The sequence below is a fragment of the Eleutherodactylus coqui genome, chromosome 2, assembly GCF_035609145.1.
Source record: "Eleutherodactylus coqui strain aEleCoq1 chromosome 2, aEleCoq1.hap1, whole genome shotgun sequence".
Taxonomy (NCBI): Eukaryota; Metazoa; Chordata; class Amphibia; order Anura; family Eleutherodactylidae; genus Eleutherodactylus; species Eleutherodactylus coqui.
In genome coordinates, this window is record NC_089838.1 from 100040544 (window position 1) to 100055381 (window position 14838).

Consider the following 14838-nt stretch of genomic DNA (forward strand, 5'->3'; position numbering starts at 1 on the left):
GGCCTTTTTTCTGGCGACGGTCCCCCGCTTCCGCCCGCATCCCTCTTTACCGTTTGGCGGGACCGGCCCTTTTTCTGGCGACGGTCCCCCGCTTCCGCCCGCATCCCTCTTTGCTTTTTGGCGGGACCGGCCCTTTTTCTGGCGACGGTCCCCAGCTTCGCCCGCATCCCTCTTTGCTTTTTGGTGGGACCGCCCCCTTTTTCTGGCGACGGTCCCCCGCTTCCGCCCGCATCCCTCTTTGCTTTTTGGCGGGACCGGCCCTTTTTCTGGCGACGGTCCCCCGCTTCCGCCCGCATCCCTCTTTGCTTTTTGGCGGGACCGGCCCTTTTTCTGGCGACGGTCCCCCGCTTCCGCCCGCATCCCTCTTTGCTTTTTGGCGGGACTGGCCCTTTTTCTGGCGACGGTACCCCGCTTCCGCCCGCATCCCTTTTTGCTTTTTGGCGGGATCGGCCCCTTTTCTGGCGACGGTCCCCCGCTTCCGCCCGCATCCCTCTTTGCTTTTTGGCGGGACCGGCCCCTTTTCTGGCGACTGTCCCCCGCTTCCGCCCGCATCCCTCTTTGCTTTTTGGCGGGACCAGCCCTTTTTCTGACGACGGTCCCCCGCTTCCGCCCGCATCCCTCTTTGCTTTTTGGCGGGACCGGCCCCTTTTCTGGCGACTGTCCCCCGCTTCCGCCCGCATCCCTCTTTGCTTTTTGGCGGGAGCGGCCCCTTTTCTGGCGACTGTCCCCCGCTTCCGCCCGCATCCCTCTTTGCTTTTTGGCGGGACCAGCCCTTTTTCTGACGACGGTCCCCCGCTTCCGCAAGCATCCCTCTTGGCTTTTTGGCGGGGCCGGCCCTTTTTCTGGCGACGGTCCCCCGCTTCCGTCCATAACCTTGGGTCTCTTTTGTGCTCAGATAAAACTGCCTTCTTTCACATCTTCTCTTTTTTTGTGTCATGAATTTCTTTACAGAGTTTATCCTTACAGAGTCTATTCATAGAAATCCAGAGAACCAGGTGGCCAAGTATTTGCTCGACAATGAACTTCGTGATGGTGCTTATCCGGACCTGTGAGGAATATGGTCAAGCTACAGGAGCCAAAGTCAACTGCGGGAGGTTGGAGTCCATAGTACGTCCCCTTTCTCCATCCAGCTAGACTTTATGAAGATCCTGGTTGTCACATTCGGAAAAGATCATGCAGTCCTAGAGTATTGGCAAAATCTCTTGCCCAAAGTCAACGTAAAGATGGACTGTGGAGCCTCAGACAGCTGACCCTCGAGGGAGAGACACTTGTACTGCGCAATGATATCCTGCCTGTGTCCCATTACATGGCGGACGCCTGGTTAACCCATTTCATCGTCAGTCCTGGTGCTGTCCTGACAATCTTTTGCTTCAGTTTTGCAATTTCTTTGCAATTTCCAGTTCTTCACCTATAGGCACTATTTGGCCAAGACCCAGCATGCATTTTTCTGGAGTTTTTTAATACATTTTTTCCACTCTCTTGAGGCTTAATGCCTTATGGTGTTCAGATGGAAAAATGCATGAATGAATTAAACACTATTGTATTACCCTAATTTCTCATGATGAATTTCTTCTCATAAATTACCAAGCACAGGCGTTTTCATCCTTTTTACCTATGTATTGTAGATATTATTCATATAAATTGCATTAACTCCTCCCTTTTTCCTTTGTATTAAAAAATTGTTTTCAATGAGACCGCTTATACAGCAGCTCCATCGCAGTGCCGCGATTTTCGAGCGGTGGCTGTTCTATTTTTGCCTGTTTAGCGCACCTCATCAATGGTGAGGTATGTTAAACTCCGCTGTCAGCCGCAGCTCCCTGAGGCTAAAAGCGAAAGTAAAATTGCGGCAAACCACCGTGATTTAAATCGCGGTGCTTACCGTAACGCATGTGTGAGGGAGACCTTAGGCTGCGGTCACACAGGATGGAAATCCCGCGGAAATCTCACGCGAATTTCCGCAGTGGGACTGCACGGAAATTCCACATGATTTCCGCAGCTTGAAGTCCAGCGGGTTTTTCAAGCGGCTTATTCCTCTGCAGCCAGCTCTTCCCCATTAAGAAGAGAGTTGGCCGCAGCGGAAACGGCAATAATATTGACATGCTGCGGCTTGGATTTCCGTGCGCCATGTTAATTTCAGCGCAGCTTGGCCACAGCATGTGGACTAGAATTTTGCAAATCTCGTCCAATTTGCTGCTTCATCCCGGGATTAGAATTGCCAGTGGAATTTCCTTGCAGAAAGTCTGCACCGAAATTCCGCGGCAATGCTGGATTGTGTGAACCCAGCCATAGGGTACACGTAACAGAATCGATGCAGGCTTTCCACAGCGGAATATTTACATCACATTCTGCACCATTGTTGATTTTTTTTTTGGATTTTATTAAACAGATTTGCAACAGATTTCGCCCTTTGACTTGGCACCGCAGCAGACGTCACCCCTTCGAAGTCCACACCAATTGTGCGTTTTTTTTACATGGAATTTGATGCAGATTTTGGTCCAAATTCTCCTTCCGGAAAATCCGCACTGGTTCCACTACGTGTGAATGTCCACGGTAATTCTGCCTCCAAAGTACACGTCTTTTTGACGCATTATTCATGTGAATTCATATTCAGAATTTGCCGCCATATATATATGGAGGATACACTGAAAAATATACTACAATTGTTTTTGGCCACCATTATTATGGCCGTGAGAAGCGGCGCGCTGCACAACAACTACACAGTGATGTTTTTTTGCTGCGTGATGCCAATCTCCAAACATTATAGTGCATGCTGCAGTTCTCTTTCACGTGAATGATGTGTTTTTTCACACACCTAAGTATGAGTGGCCCAATAAAAATCAATGGGCTACTGACATTGCATGTGGCGCAAATCTTGGCCACTTTGGTGTTTAAGCTCAGCCTTAAGATTGCCGGCGGAATTTCCGCCCCATCTGAACCCAGCCTTACAGTACAATCCAGAGGCAGGAGTTTTCAAAAATATTCACACGGTGCGAACATTTTCTGCGACAAATCTGCAGAATGTCCATTTATGTTACAGAATTCAATTCTTGAACTACAGGGGTTAGGATCTGCAATAAAAAACTGCAGCCAAATGGGCACCATTTAGCTGTGGATGTGGTGTGTATTTCCTGCGGAAAGCCGCAGCGACTCTGCCATGTGTGAAGGAGGCCTTAAGGTGCATTCCCACGTGGAAAACATCCACAGCATTTATAGTACAGGGATAGTGGATGGGATTTTAAGAAACGCCGTCCGCATGCTGTGGGGAAGATCTGCAGCATAAAATGACAAGCGACGCAGAATTTAAATCTGCAACATTTTATTTGAGCTGCGAATTTTCACAGCGAGTTTCTACTCTTCAAATGAGGGGGTTAAATCTGTGGCAAATGCGCATCATTGCAGATTTTAGTGTGGATTTTTCTCTGCAGCAGAAAATCTGCAACATGTGAACATGTCCGAAGGTTGTATTCACATGGCTGTAAAAGCACAGCAGAATGCCAAGGCTATTCTGCCGCGGATCTGCATGTGGGTATAACTCTGTCAGTAGGCAAATACATATGTGTACCCATCGCTTCCACATGTTGTATAGAATTGTGTCATAACCCTGCATCTCCTTACACAATCACAACTTATGGGTAAGTCCCATGGACGTTTTTTCACTGCATAATACACTGCATTTGCCATCATGTGGCGTCTCAGACCAGCATATACATGTCATGTGCAACTCCCCGATCTGGTGGCCATAAGGCACTTGTTTCATGGGCCTTCTGCAATCATCACTGACCCCTTCCACTCTGTAGGCGCTGCGTCCGCACACCACAGAACTCCAGGCGTCGTCGATGTCACCAGCACAAGGGTGTCACACAAGAAATATGCAGCACTACTGTTACCTTGGGCTTCCTCATCCATAGGACCAACCTCTCCTGCTCCGTAGGAGCCGTGTCCTTAGCAAACAGGATCCCCGATGCCGTGGACACCATTTCCATTGAGGCGTTTTCCCGCAAAACAACTTTCTTCTACCCCTGGATAACGGTGCAGCAGCTCCTGTGAGGTCTGATTGTTCTGAAAGTGGAAGTCAGGTGACCACTGCAGCCAATCAGAGGTCACAGTTTGTATTTTTTATTATTTTATTGCATGGACAGCTGTTGAAAAAAAAATTAAAGCGGTTGCCCAGCTTTAAAAAAAAATGTAATTTTTCAATCGACATAGCTGCCTCGAGGTGTTGTTTTTTGCAGGACAAGCTGTAGTTTTCTATGGTACAACTTATCGTACTGAAAAACTTTAAAATATTTCTCCGTGGTATAAAATGGAAAAAACCCTTGTGCTATTTTGGGGGGCATCTTGTGTTTACGGCATGCCTGATGCAGCAAAAGTGACATGCTGACTTTATTCTGTGGGTCAGGACGAATAAAGCATACATTTGATACGGCCATATTTTCTTTCACTACTTTCAAAAAAAATATTTTTTGTAAAGAAAAAAAAGTTACGTACTAAAAGTTTCATTGTCATCTTCTAACCCCGTGACTTTACTTTTCCGTCGATGAGGCTGTAGGAGGGCTCATTTGTTTGCAGCACATCCTGCAGTTTCTATTGGTATTATTTTCAGATACATCATGACTCTTTAAATGCTTCTTAAATCTTTTCTTCGAGACAGGATGACCAAAAACAACACAATTTTAGTGTTGTGTATTTCTTTTCACTGTGTGGGATAAATCTTTTTGTTTGTTTTACAAATTCATTGATAGGACTTTAATAAATCCAATGTTAAAAATGAGAAGGGGGGGGGGGGGTTGAAACTTTCCTTTTTTTTCTTAAGGTAAACAGATTTCTAATTTTTACATTTTTTTGTTTGTCCCCACAGGGAACTTAAACTTGCAATTATTTGAATGCTTATAACATACTGCAATTTCTCAGTATCACAGTATATTGTATTTTTGCAGACATTCTATAGGCGAAAATCCATGGCAGCTCTCGGGCCTCCACAATAAATGGCACCCCGAGATCTCAGAGATCTGCAGACAGTGGGAGCCCCTTCTGTTGGGCCATTTAAATGCTGCTGCCAGTACTGACCACAAGATGTAAAGGCTAGAGATAAGAGAGCACGCTCGGTAAGGTCAGTTACTTGAGCGAGCCTTGCTCATCTCAAGTAACTGCCTTCTTCTCCGAGCGTGCTCGGTGAGGTAGCGGGGGTCGGCAGGGAAGAGCGGAGGGGAGCGGGATGTCTCTCTCTTCCACCCCCACCCCCCCACCGCGTGCGCACGCTCGGAGGAGAGGGCAGTTATTTGAGATGAGCGAGGCTCGCTCGAGTAACTGACCTTGCCAAGCGTGCTTGCTCATATCTAGTAAAGGCCCATTTAAACACAATTACTATCACTCAAAAGATGTCTTTTGAGCAATAATCGGGTTTCCATTTATAGCGCAAGGTGATTGCTCAAACGTTGAGCGATCAGCTTGCGCTCCAAGCGGGGGATGCAGAAGACAAGAGGGGGTTGCATGTCTTCTGCATCCAGCTGTTCCCTGCTCAGCGCGACCGGCTGTTGGACAGCTGTGTTCTTTATATTCCCCGTCTGTCTTCAGAGAGCGGGATACAACTGAAACAATATTATCAGCTGTATTCCGCTGTGAATGCCTGATAACTGATCGCTATCTTTCAGCATGCTGAAAGTTCAGCGACTGCTTAACGAAAACTGGACAATGTCAGTGCAATTAGACACAACGATTATCACTCAAAAGACGGCTTTTGAGCGATAATCGTTGTCTAAACGGGCCTTTACTTGTTAATAGCCAGATAGGGCCCACTTCATACAAACCCCATGCATATCCGATGTACATCAGCTGTCAGCCAAAGGTTAAAACAAATCAATACTAGTGCCCAATATGTGATGACTAATGAAAATTTAAATTAATTTTAATACTCAACATGTACATTTACAGTACAAAATACTATACATATATGATTTCATACAGAGGGATGTGACGATCATGGTTTTCCCAATTCAGTCTCTGAGTCTCTTTTTGACTCCTTTCCAAACAACAGGTTTACTACAGGCTGCCTTATCATCCTCCTCCTCACTCTCCTCTCCAGAGGCTTCATCACTTCCTTTCGCAGCATCACTACTACCCTCTTCTTCATCCTCATCAGACGACTCTTCTTCATCACTTTCATCATTTGTTAATCTGAAAAATTACAAACATCTTTTTAAGACTGCATAGATACCAAATGCCGGTGACAACGGAATAGAAAAGGTCATTGCCAATTATACAGCTAAAGGCTACATTCCCTCATCGTAAAGCATTCCGCTCTGGATTTTGGTGCAAATCCGGCCAACTTTGTCATGGATTTCAACTCCATTTATGAAACGGTGAAATGAGCGCTAAGAATCCGCAGCATGGATTGACAAGAATTAAAATCTGCACTGTAGGTTATTTTACGCAACGGATTTCCACTGCAGCGTTTGCTTGAGATTCCTTGAAGTCTCATCCACACTGCTGATTCTGTAAAATCCTGTGGATTTTCTGCAGCCAATTCTGCTGTGGAAGGTTTGCAGCCTTTTCACGATCTATCAGCATATTTGCATCAGTATTGCAATTATTTTCTACTGGACAAATGCCGACAACATTTGCCCAGTAGATCGCAAAAGGCAAATACTGATGACAAACGGCTGTCACGTCATCTAAAACAGGGGTCCCCAACCACCGGTCCGCAGACCGGGGCCGGGCCGTTAGGAGGTCAGCGCCGGTCCGCGGAACTTTTCTTCTAAACACAAGGCCTGCGGGCAGAATCGGGCCCGCTGCCTTGTGCTATGTGGCCCGCAGCGTGCCGACGCCGCTGACCACTGAGGCGATTACCAGCGGGGGCGCCCCAGCTCCCCGCTGGTAATCGCACTGGTCCCGGCACACACTGACCTCCGTGTGCAACCAGGAACCTCCTCCCTAAGTTCCCTGCTCATTAGTTCTGCAGGAGAGGACTCGGGGAGGAAGCGTGACGGGCTGCACACTGACGTCTGGGCAAGCAGAGAGGGACCGACGATGACAGCGGGGAGGAGGTAAGTATATGGGTTGAAGGGGGGGGGGGGTTCTGGTTATTACTGAGGGGTGGGGGCTGCTTACTACTGGGGGGGGGGCGGGCTGCTTACAACTGGGGGGGGCTGTTTATTACAGGGGGGCTGCTTACAACTGGGGGGGGGCTGCTTATTACTGTTATTACTGGGGGGGGGTCTGCTTACTACTGGGGGGGGGCTACTTATTACAGGGAGAGGCGCTGCTAATTACTGGGGGGGCTGCTAATTACTGGGGGTGGGGGAGATAAATTATATGCTGCCCTATGTGTGTGCTGGGGGGGGAGATAAATTATATGTTGCCCTATGTGTGTGCTGGGGGGGGGGGATAAATTATATGTTGCCCTATGTGTGTGCTGGGGGACGGATAGATTATATACTGCCCTATGTGTGTACTGCCAGGACATTCTAAATGTCATAATTAAATAAGAATGCACTAAACTCCAACCCCCTTCATAACCCCGCCCCATATAACCAAAGCCCCGCCCATGCCCCGCCCAACCTTGCCGGGCCTTGTAAAAATGTTCTTGCTTGAAGCCGGTCCCTGGTGCCAAAAAGGTTGGGGACCACTGATCTAAAACATGTCCATAATGCCCATCAGTGAAGGCCATTTCCGCCTTTACAATCATAGCAATAAAATGGCGCAGCTCTACAAATGGTTAAAAATCTACACTTTTGCGATGACAGGACCCAAAAGTGCTAGTGGTACCTGAAAGGACCAGTGATCTGCAACTGTAATGTCGCAGGGTAAGGCAGTGCCAACCACAGCGTCAGAGCCTAAAGGAGCGCCAGTGAGAGGTTCACCTCCTCTTATCTGCTTAGGAGGAGGGGGAGATGGAAGTAGGGAGGTGAGGGGTGGTAGTGCCATACTTACGAATCCCGTTTACTCACCGTGTCTTCATTTTCTTCATTTGAGCTCCCAGCTAGGGGATAAGCGCAGAGACCTAGAGAGCAGGAAGGCCCGCCTGCTATGGGCCTGCAGGAGGGGTAAACTGTATCTCAGTGCCTGCAGGAGGGGTATAGCTAGTGGGAGGGACAAACTCTTATTGTGCTCTGTGTCCATCTCCACATTGTCTGTGTGCTGTTCACTCCAAAAAACCTTTACAGCAGCACTTCTAGTATGATGTCACAAGCACATGGAGGGTCAATGTAAGCAGAATGGTCCCTGTACAAACAGTCAATTGGGAAGGCTTTGGCTCCACCACAGTGACTCCGAGGGCCCAAGTAACAGATTGCACATGCAGCTGTGAAGGTATGTTTTTGGGGTTGAATCAGACAATTGCAATTTTAATAACTACATATGTAGAATGCTTGTAAAAATTGCTAGACCATCATGCTCCCTGTTTATCTCAAAAACTGGTGACGGGTTCCCTTTAAAATTTGAAAGGGGGTGCTGTTGCATTTGTGTCTACAGCCAGCATTTGCAAAAAAGCAGTACTGTAAGTGACAGTTTGACACAAACAACTGTGTATCGAGAGTTTAAAGAAGGCCGTTTACTTCTAATGATCTCTGCAGCATTATATAACGTACATATGATAATATGCTATGTATACTAGGAGCCTCTTTAAGATATATGCTATATGTGATCGACTATCTGCAGATGATTTCTATGTCTAATGCTATAATATTCTATAGGTCTTAGTGATCCCTTCGTCATCATTGAGCTCTGTCCCCATCATATTTTCCCAATGGTGAAAGGTCAACGAACACAAGTTAAAGCTAAAACTTTACACCCAGGGTATGATGAGCTGTTTTACTTGTAAGTATATGAGTAACAGTTTTCTTCTATTTTAAAGGGAAAATGTCACTAAACTATTATAATGTACTAGCTGATATACCCGGCTTCGCCCGAGTTAATTTGGTACTGGTGTTTATCTGGTGTTCACACGGAAAATCTTATGTAGTTGTGGTTACTTTAGAGATACCGGAAAAACATATGTTCACCATTTTGCATAGTTCTCTGCGTTCCCCAGGAAACACCACGTGGAGGTAACCATGCAACGTTTCCTTTATATAAAATGAAATCAGGAAGTGAGAGAATTAGATTTCATACGTAAAATTTGGACGCTAATTCTTTTGCACTTAGAATTGAATAATTGAGTTGGGACCCATTAGCTTTTCCTATTTATGACATAATCAATGCCCGTGCCAAATTTCACGTTTCTATGACACCGGAAAGTGAGAAAATTACATTCCGTACGTAAAATTTGGACGCTAATTCTTTTATGCATAGAATTGAATAATCGAGTTGGGACCCATTAGCTTTTCTTATTTATGACATAATCAATGCTCGTGTCAAATTTCAAGTTTCTATGACACCGGAATGTGAGAAAATTACATTCCATACGTAAAATTTGGACGCTAATTCTTTTGCACATAGAATTGAACAATCGAGTTGGGACATATTAGCTTTTCCTATTTATGACATAATCAATGCTCGTGCCAAATTTCACGTTTCTATGACATTGGTAAGTGAGAAAATTGCATTCCGTACATAAAATTTGGACGCTATTTCTTTTGCGCATAGAATTGAACAATCGAGTTGGGCCCCATTAGCTTTTCCTATTTATGACATAATCAATGCTCGTGCCAAATTTCACGTTTCTATGACACCGGAAAGTGAGAAAATTACATTCCGCACGTAAAATTTGGACGCTAATTTCTTTGCACATAGAATTGAATAATTGAGTTGGGACCCATTAGCTTTTCCTTTTTATGACATAATCAATGCTCATGCCAAATTTCACGTTTCTATGACATTGGGAAGTGAAAAAATTACATTCCGTACATAAACTTTGGACACTAATTCTTTTGCGCATAGAATTGAATAATTGAGTTGGGACCCATTAGCTTTTCCTATTTATGGCATAATCAATGCTCCTGCCAAATTTCGAGTTTCTATGACACCGGGAAGTGAATTAGATTCCGTACGTAAAATTTGGACGCTAATTCTTTTGCGCATAGAATTGAATAATCGAGTTGTGACCCATTAACTTTTCCTATTTATGACAAATTCAATGCTCGTGCCAAATTTTAAGTTTCTATGACATTGGGAAGTGAGAGATTTAGATTATGTACGTTAAATTTCAATTCCAATTCTTTTGCGCTAGAATTGAATAATCGAGTTGGGACCCAATTACTTTTCCTATTTTGGAGATAATCTATGCTTGTGCCAAATTTCATGTTTTTACGACATCGGGAAGTTGGAGAACTTTTGGCGAGTCAGTCAGTGAGTCAGTCAGTGAGTGAGTCAGTGAGGGCTTTCGTCTTTATATATATAGATGGGTAGCTGAAGAGAGATACTTTCAGTGATGTAATGATTATCTCTGAATTCACTTTCACTCCCCCGGAGCAAGCCTGCAAATAGCCTGTGCACTGTATTCTAATGAAGCATCTAGGAGTTCCCTGTGGTGTTTGTCAGAGTTTAGGAGTCTGGGGGATATATTATAATGCAGAGCACAAATTGTTTGCAGGTTTACTGCGGGGAGTGAAAGTGAGTTCAGATATAATAATGACATGACTGGAATCTGGCTCTTCTGCTTTCTACTCATTATAGTAGCTGCAAGGGAGTTTTCATTGTTACACATTCTCTTTATGGACCATGTAAGGAGTCTAGAAGTGCTTACTCCATGACCCATGCTCCACCTACGTTATGGTTTACCCTACATCTGAATCCCATAGGCTAAAGTGCAATGCGAGGCAGATGAGGGCTCTTAGAGAAAGCATGGTTTTATTTTTCATCTCAGCATTGTTCCCTTATGTAAATGTAGTTCCTGTTGCTTATATGGCAGCGATATATTCTTCAGCACTCCACACCCTTAGGAGGGTCCCTTTCTAATGGCACAGATAGGTTGTGCTCCTTTCCCGTGAAGCCACAACTCCTAACCGGAAAAGTATTGATTTTTTTTTTATTGCATCCACTGAAAAAAGTCACATCATAAGTGTGCCGTAAAGCATGTAAGACAGTTTTCTGGTGTACTATTCAATAGTAAATTTGCCCCTCCGTGCATAGTAGACAACGCGTTTAAGTATGTTAGTGTTTGGGAGGAAATCTGTGTAAGCACAGAGGGAACATGCAAACTCCATGCAGATGTTGCTCTGTATACTTTGCATAGATTTACTTTTTACATTTTCCACTTGATGAGTATATGTAAAATAAGCTGCGTGCCCCTGATATACTGTAATGTCTTCCACAGCTCAGTCTCGTCAGAGCAGTGTCGGAGGAAGTCTGCCTGCATTGTCTTTACTGTCATGGATCATGATTGGCTCTCCACTAATGACTTTGCTGGTGAGGCTGTCCTTCCCATGAATGTCATCTATGGATTAAATCGGCCTCATATTACGGGTGGTGTGAAAAACGTCCAGCCCACAGTCCTGAAACTGACAAGACCTAAGGCCAATGGTAATGTGATATAGAAGTGGTGTTCAATATCAAGACACTGGGTTACAAGCAGTACATAGTCGCTGTAGTCTGACCACCTCTAGGTACAGTATCTGGGTCTTGCTGTAAGTTGAATGTAGAAAACGTCTAAACACTAATGTTTCCAGAGATCAGTATGACGACGTACATTTTACATGTGGGATTACAATGTTTTATATCTGTATTTTACACTGAATTAATAAAATGTGAAATAAAAGAAGTCTACGTCTCTGTATCCAATATACCGCACCATGAAGGTGACTTCAGTGCTTCGGGATGCAATCTGTTCCCATAGGTAATAACCATATTGGACTTAAGAAACACTACAAGATTTTTCTTTTATTGGTCCAATTCCCTCTTCCTTACCCCCCACTTACCCGTATGCCTCAATGTGAGTTTCTCAGACTTGCATAGAGCCTAACTTCTGGCCCACATGGCAAACCAGTGGGATTTGGGTGCAGAGTCATGTGATCTGCCAGCAGCCAGGACTGCAGTTTTTAACATTAGAAAGTCCCATCGACAATCGCGAGCAAAAAGTGGGTGTTTACCCTCAATAGTAAAAGTATACAGATCGCATTTACATGGGAGTGCAATTTTCTTTTTGCTTTCCATTGAAAATAGGACATCAGTGCAAGTGCAGCGTCCCATAGGGTAACTGAGGACACAGGGCATTCGCTGAGGAGCTGGGAGGTTAAAGCTGTCACTTGTCACGGTGGCACTTACTAGACTCCTCCCCAGAGGGACACATGCAGCTTTGGGTGGAGCATCGCTGGGCCTCTTCTAGTTACCCATAGGAGAGGGATGGCCAATATACATACTGTATAACAGGAATATATGTTGTCATGTGACACCACCATTCCTTTACCCACCAGGATGAAACCTCGGCGGTAATAAAGAGAGCCCACACACTGTATAGTAATTAAGTACCTCAGTCCCTGGGAACGGTCAGGGCCTGGTAAACTTTACTTGAAAACTTTGTCACTTTACAGAGTAAACACACCTGTGCAGGCAAGATAGTAGATTTGAGGTCAGGCAGGAAACACCGGCCCTACAGTCCTCGTTATCTGTATGGTACTGCTCCTGGAAGGGGAACACTCACTGAGTGACAGCCCGATCCCCCACCCCCCGCAGGACCAGTGGCAGCCTGGCACCCCCCTTCATACTTACCGTTCAGCTGAGAACGGTCCGTCAGGGAAAGCTGCTCTTCTTCTTCAGTGGGAGCCAGCTGGCAACGGTAAATCCGTTGCCATGGAGTGAGCGGACTGCACATGCGCGTGCACCAGGCATGTTCACGAGGACCCAACCAGCCGGCAAGAGTTACTGCGCCTGCGTGACTAGAAGATGCAGAGACACCGCTGGATTTGTCGTATCCACAATTTTTTGCGGTCAGCCTATCTATCAGATAAGCTTATCTGATAGATAGGCTGACCGCGGAAAATTGCGGAGACCTGTCAGTTCTCCTCCCTGCTCCCCTGCGGCGGAATATCGTAGAAAGGCAGCCTAAGGGCTCCTTCGCACTGGCAAGAAAATTGTGCAAGACTTGTGTGTTGCGAGACACACAAATCTCACACACACATGAAACCCATTCTTTTGAATGGGTTCATTCACATTCGCGATGTTTTCCTGCACAGCTCCGCACTGCGTTTCTATGCAGAAAACAAATTGCAGCATGTTCTTTCTTTTAGTGATATCGCCCATTGTTTTCAATCAGGCCAGCAGCAGCCCCCGCCGGCCCCATTGAAATCAAGAGAAGAAGATCGCGAAACAGCCTGCGAGGCTGAAGGAATCCCCCATAGTGAGGAGAGAGAGAGGGGCGGAGCTACAGGGGATCTTCTAGTGATCTCCCCATATTTGGAGAGATAGGGGGTGGGGCTAGAGGGATTCCCTGGGGTCGGGACTAGAGAGGGTTCTCATAGTGATTCCTCTCTAGCCAATAGAGGGGGCAGGGCTAGAAGGATCCACCCTTCAGCCCCGCCCCCTCTCTTGGCTGGGGAGGAGTCACTATGAAAACCCTCTCTAGCCCCGTCCTCTCAGGAAGCCCTGGGGGAGCCCTTTAGCTCCCCCCCCCCATCTCTCCAAATATGGAAAGATCTGTAGGAGATCCCCTATTCCTCCACCTCCCTCTCTCTTCTCGCTATGGGGGATTCCTTCAGTCCCATAGGGATGCGAGCCTGCTTTCTTTTGAAAACGCTTTGCATCCAGGGGTTTTCAGAAGAACTGCAAGGGCGATATTGGGCTGTGAATCATGGAGAGACACTTTCAACTAATCAGCAGGCCAAATATTTCTGCTTTGTACACCTTGGACTGATGTAGTTTATGCATACATAATGATACAATGTATAAAACTGTAACTCTATATGCAAGATTAGGATCATTCACCGACAGCAAGCGGAGCTTTGAAACTGGTGAAGCATTGTAAATTTGAAACTTTAAGTACTTTCATTACATAACATTAGGCAACGCAATTTTTGTGTCTAAGAAACATTTATTTGTTCCTATTAGCTTATTGTAAAATATAATGGGAAATAACTCTCATTTTGATAAAAGTTTGCTTTTGTAGTCAGGACATCGATAATTAAAAGTATATGATTTTGAATTTCGAATATTTCAAGGACATACACAGTGAGAAAATAAATTCCTTCCAATCATGAGCCAAAGTCCTTATACAATGCAGCGTATGTCCATACAGTTCACAATTAATGAAAACGTCTGAATCTTTTCATTAATCCCTTCCACTGGCTTACTTTGCACATCTCAAGGAGGAGTACAGTAGTGTCAAATTCCTGTTGCAAGTTCTAAAGTACGATCAGTATGGTTGGGAGGTAATTGGAGACTTCAAGATGGTTGCTTTCCTAATGGGTCTTCAAGGTGGTTTCACAAAGTTTCCTTGCTATCTTTTGTCTTTGGGATAGCAGAGCCCAAACTGAACACTACCATCGACGAGACTGGCCTGAACGTATTGACTTCACTATCGGACGAAGCAACATCAAGTGGGAACCCCTAGTAGATTCTAAGATGATTTAACACATTTATCTCTCAGTAGACCACAGGCTGTTATCTCCCTGGCACGTTTACACTAGCTGGGAGAGAACAATGCAATCTCCCGGCAGCTGCGGGGAGAGCAATGCAGCTGTTTTCACAGTTGGGCATGTGTTTAAACACACACTGGGCTCTGCAAACAGCTCCTGGAGGACATTTTTCATGCAAATGAAGATAATAAAGAGTTAATGACCATTAAAGGCCATTAACACTTTATGCAAATAAATCGCTAAATCTTTCAATCTTTCAGTCCTTTGAAAGATTATCTTTGCGTGTAAATGGACCTTTAATTTCTCAGTTCAGAACTATCTCATGCAGATAGTA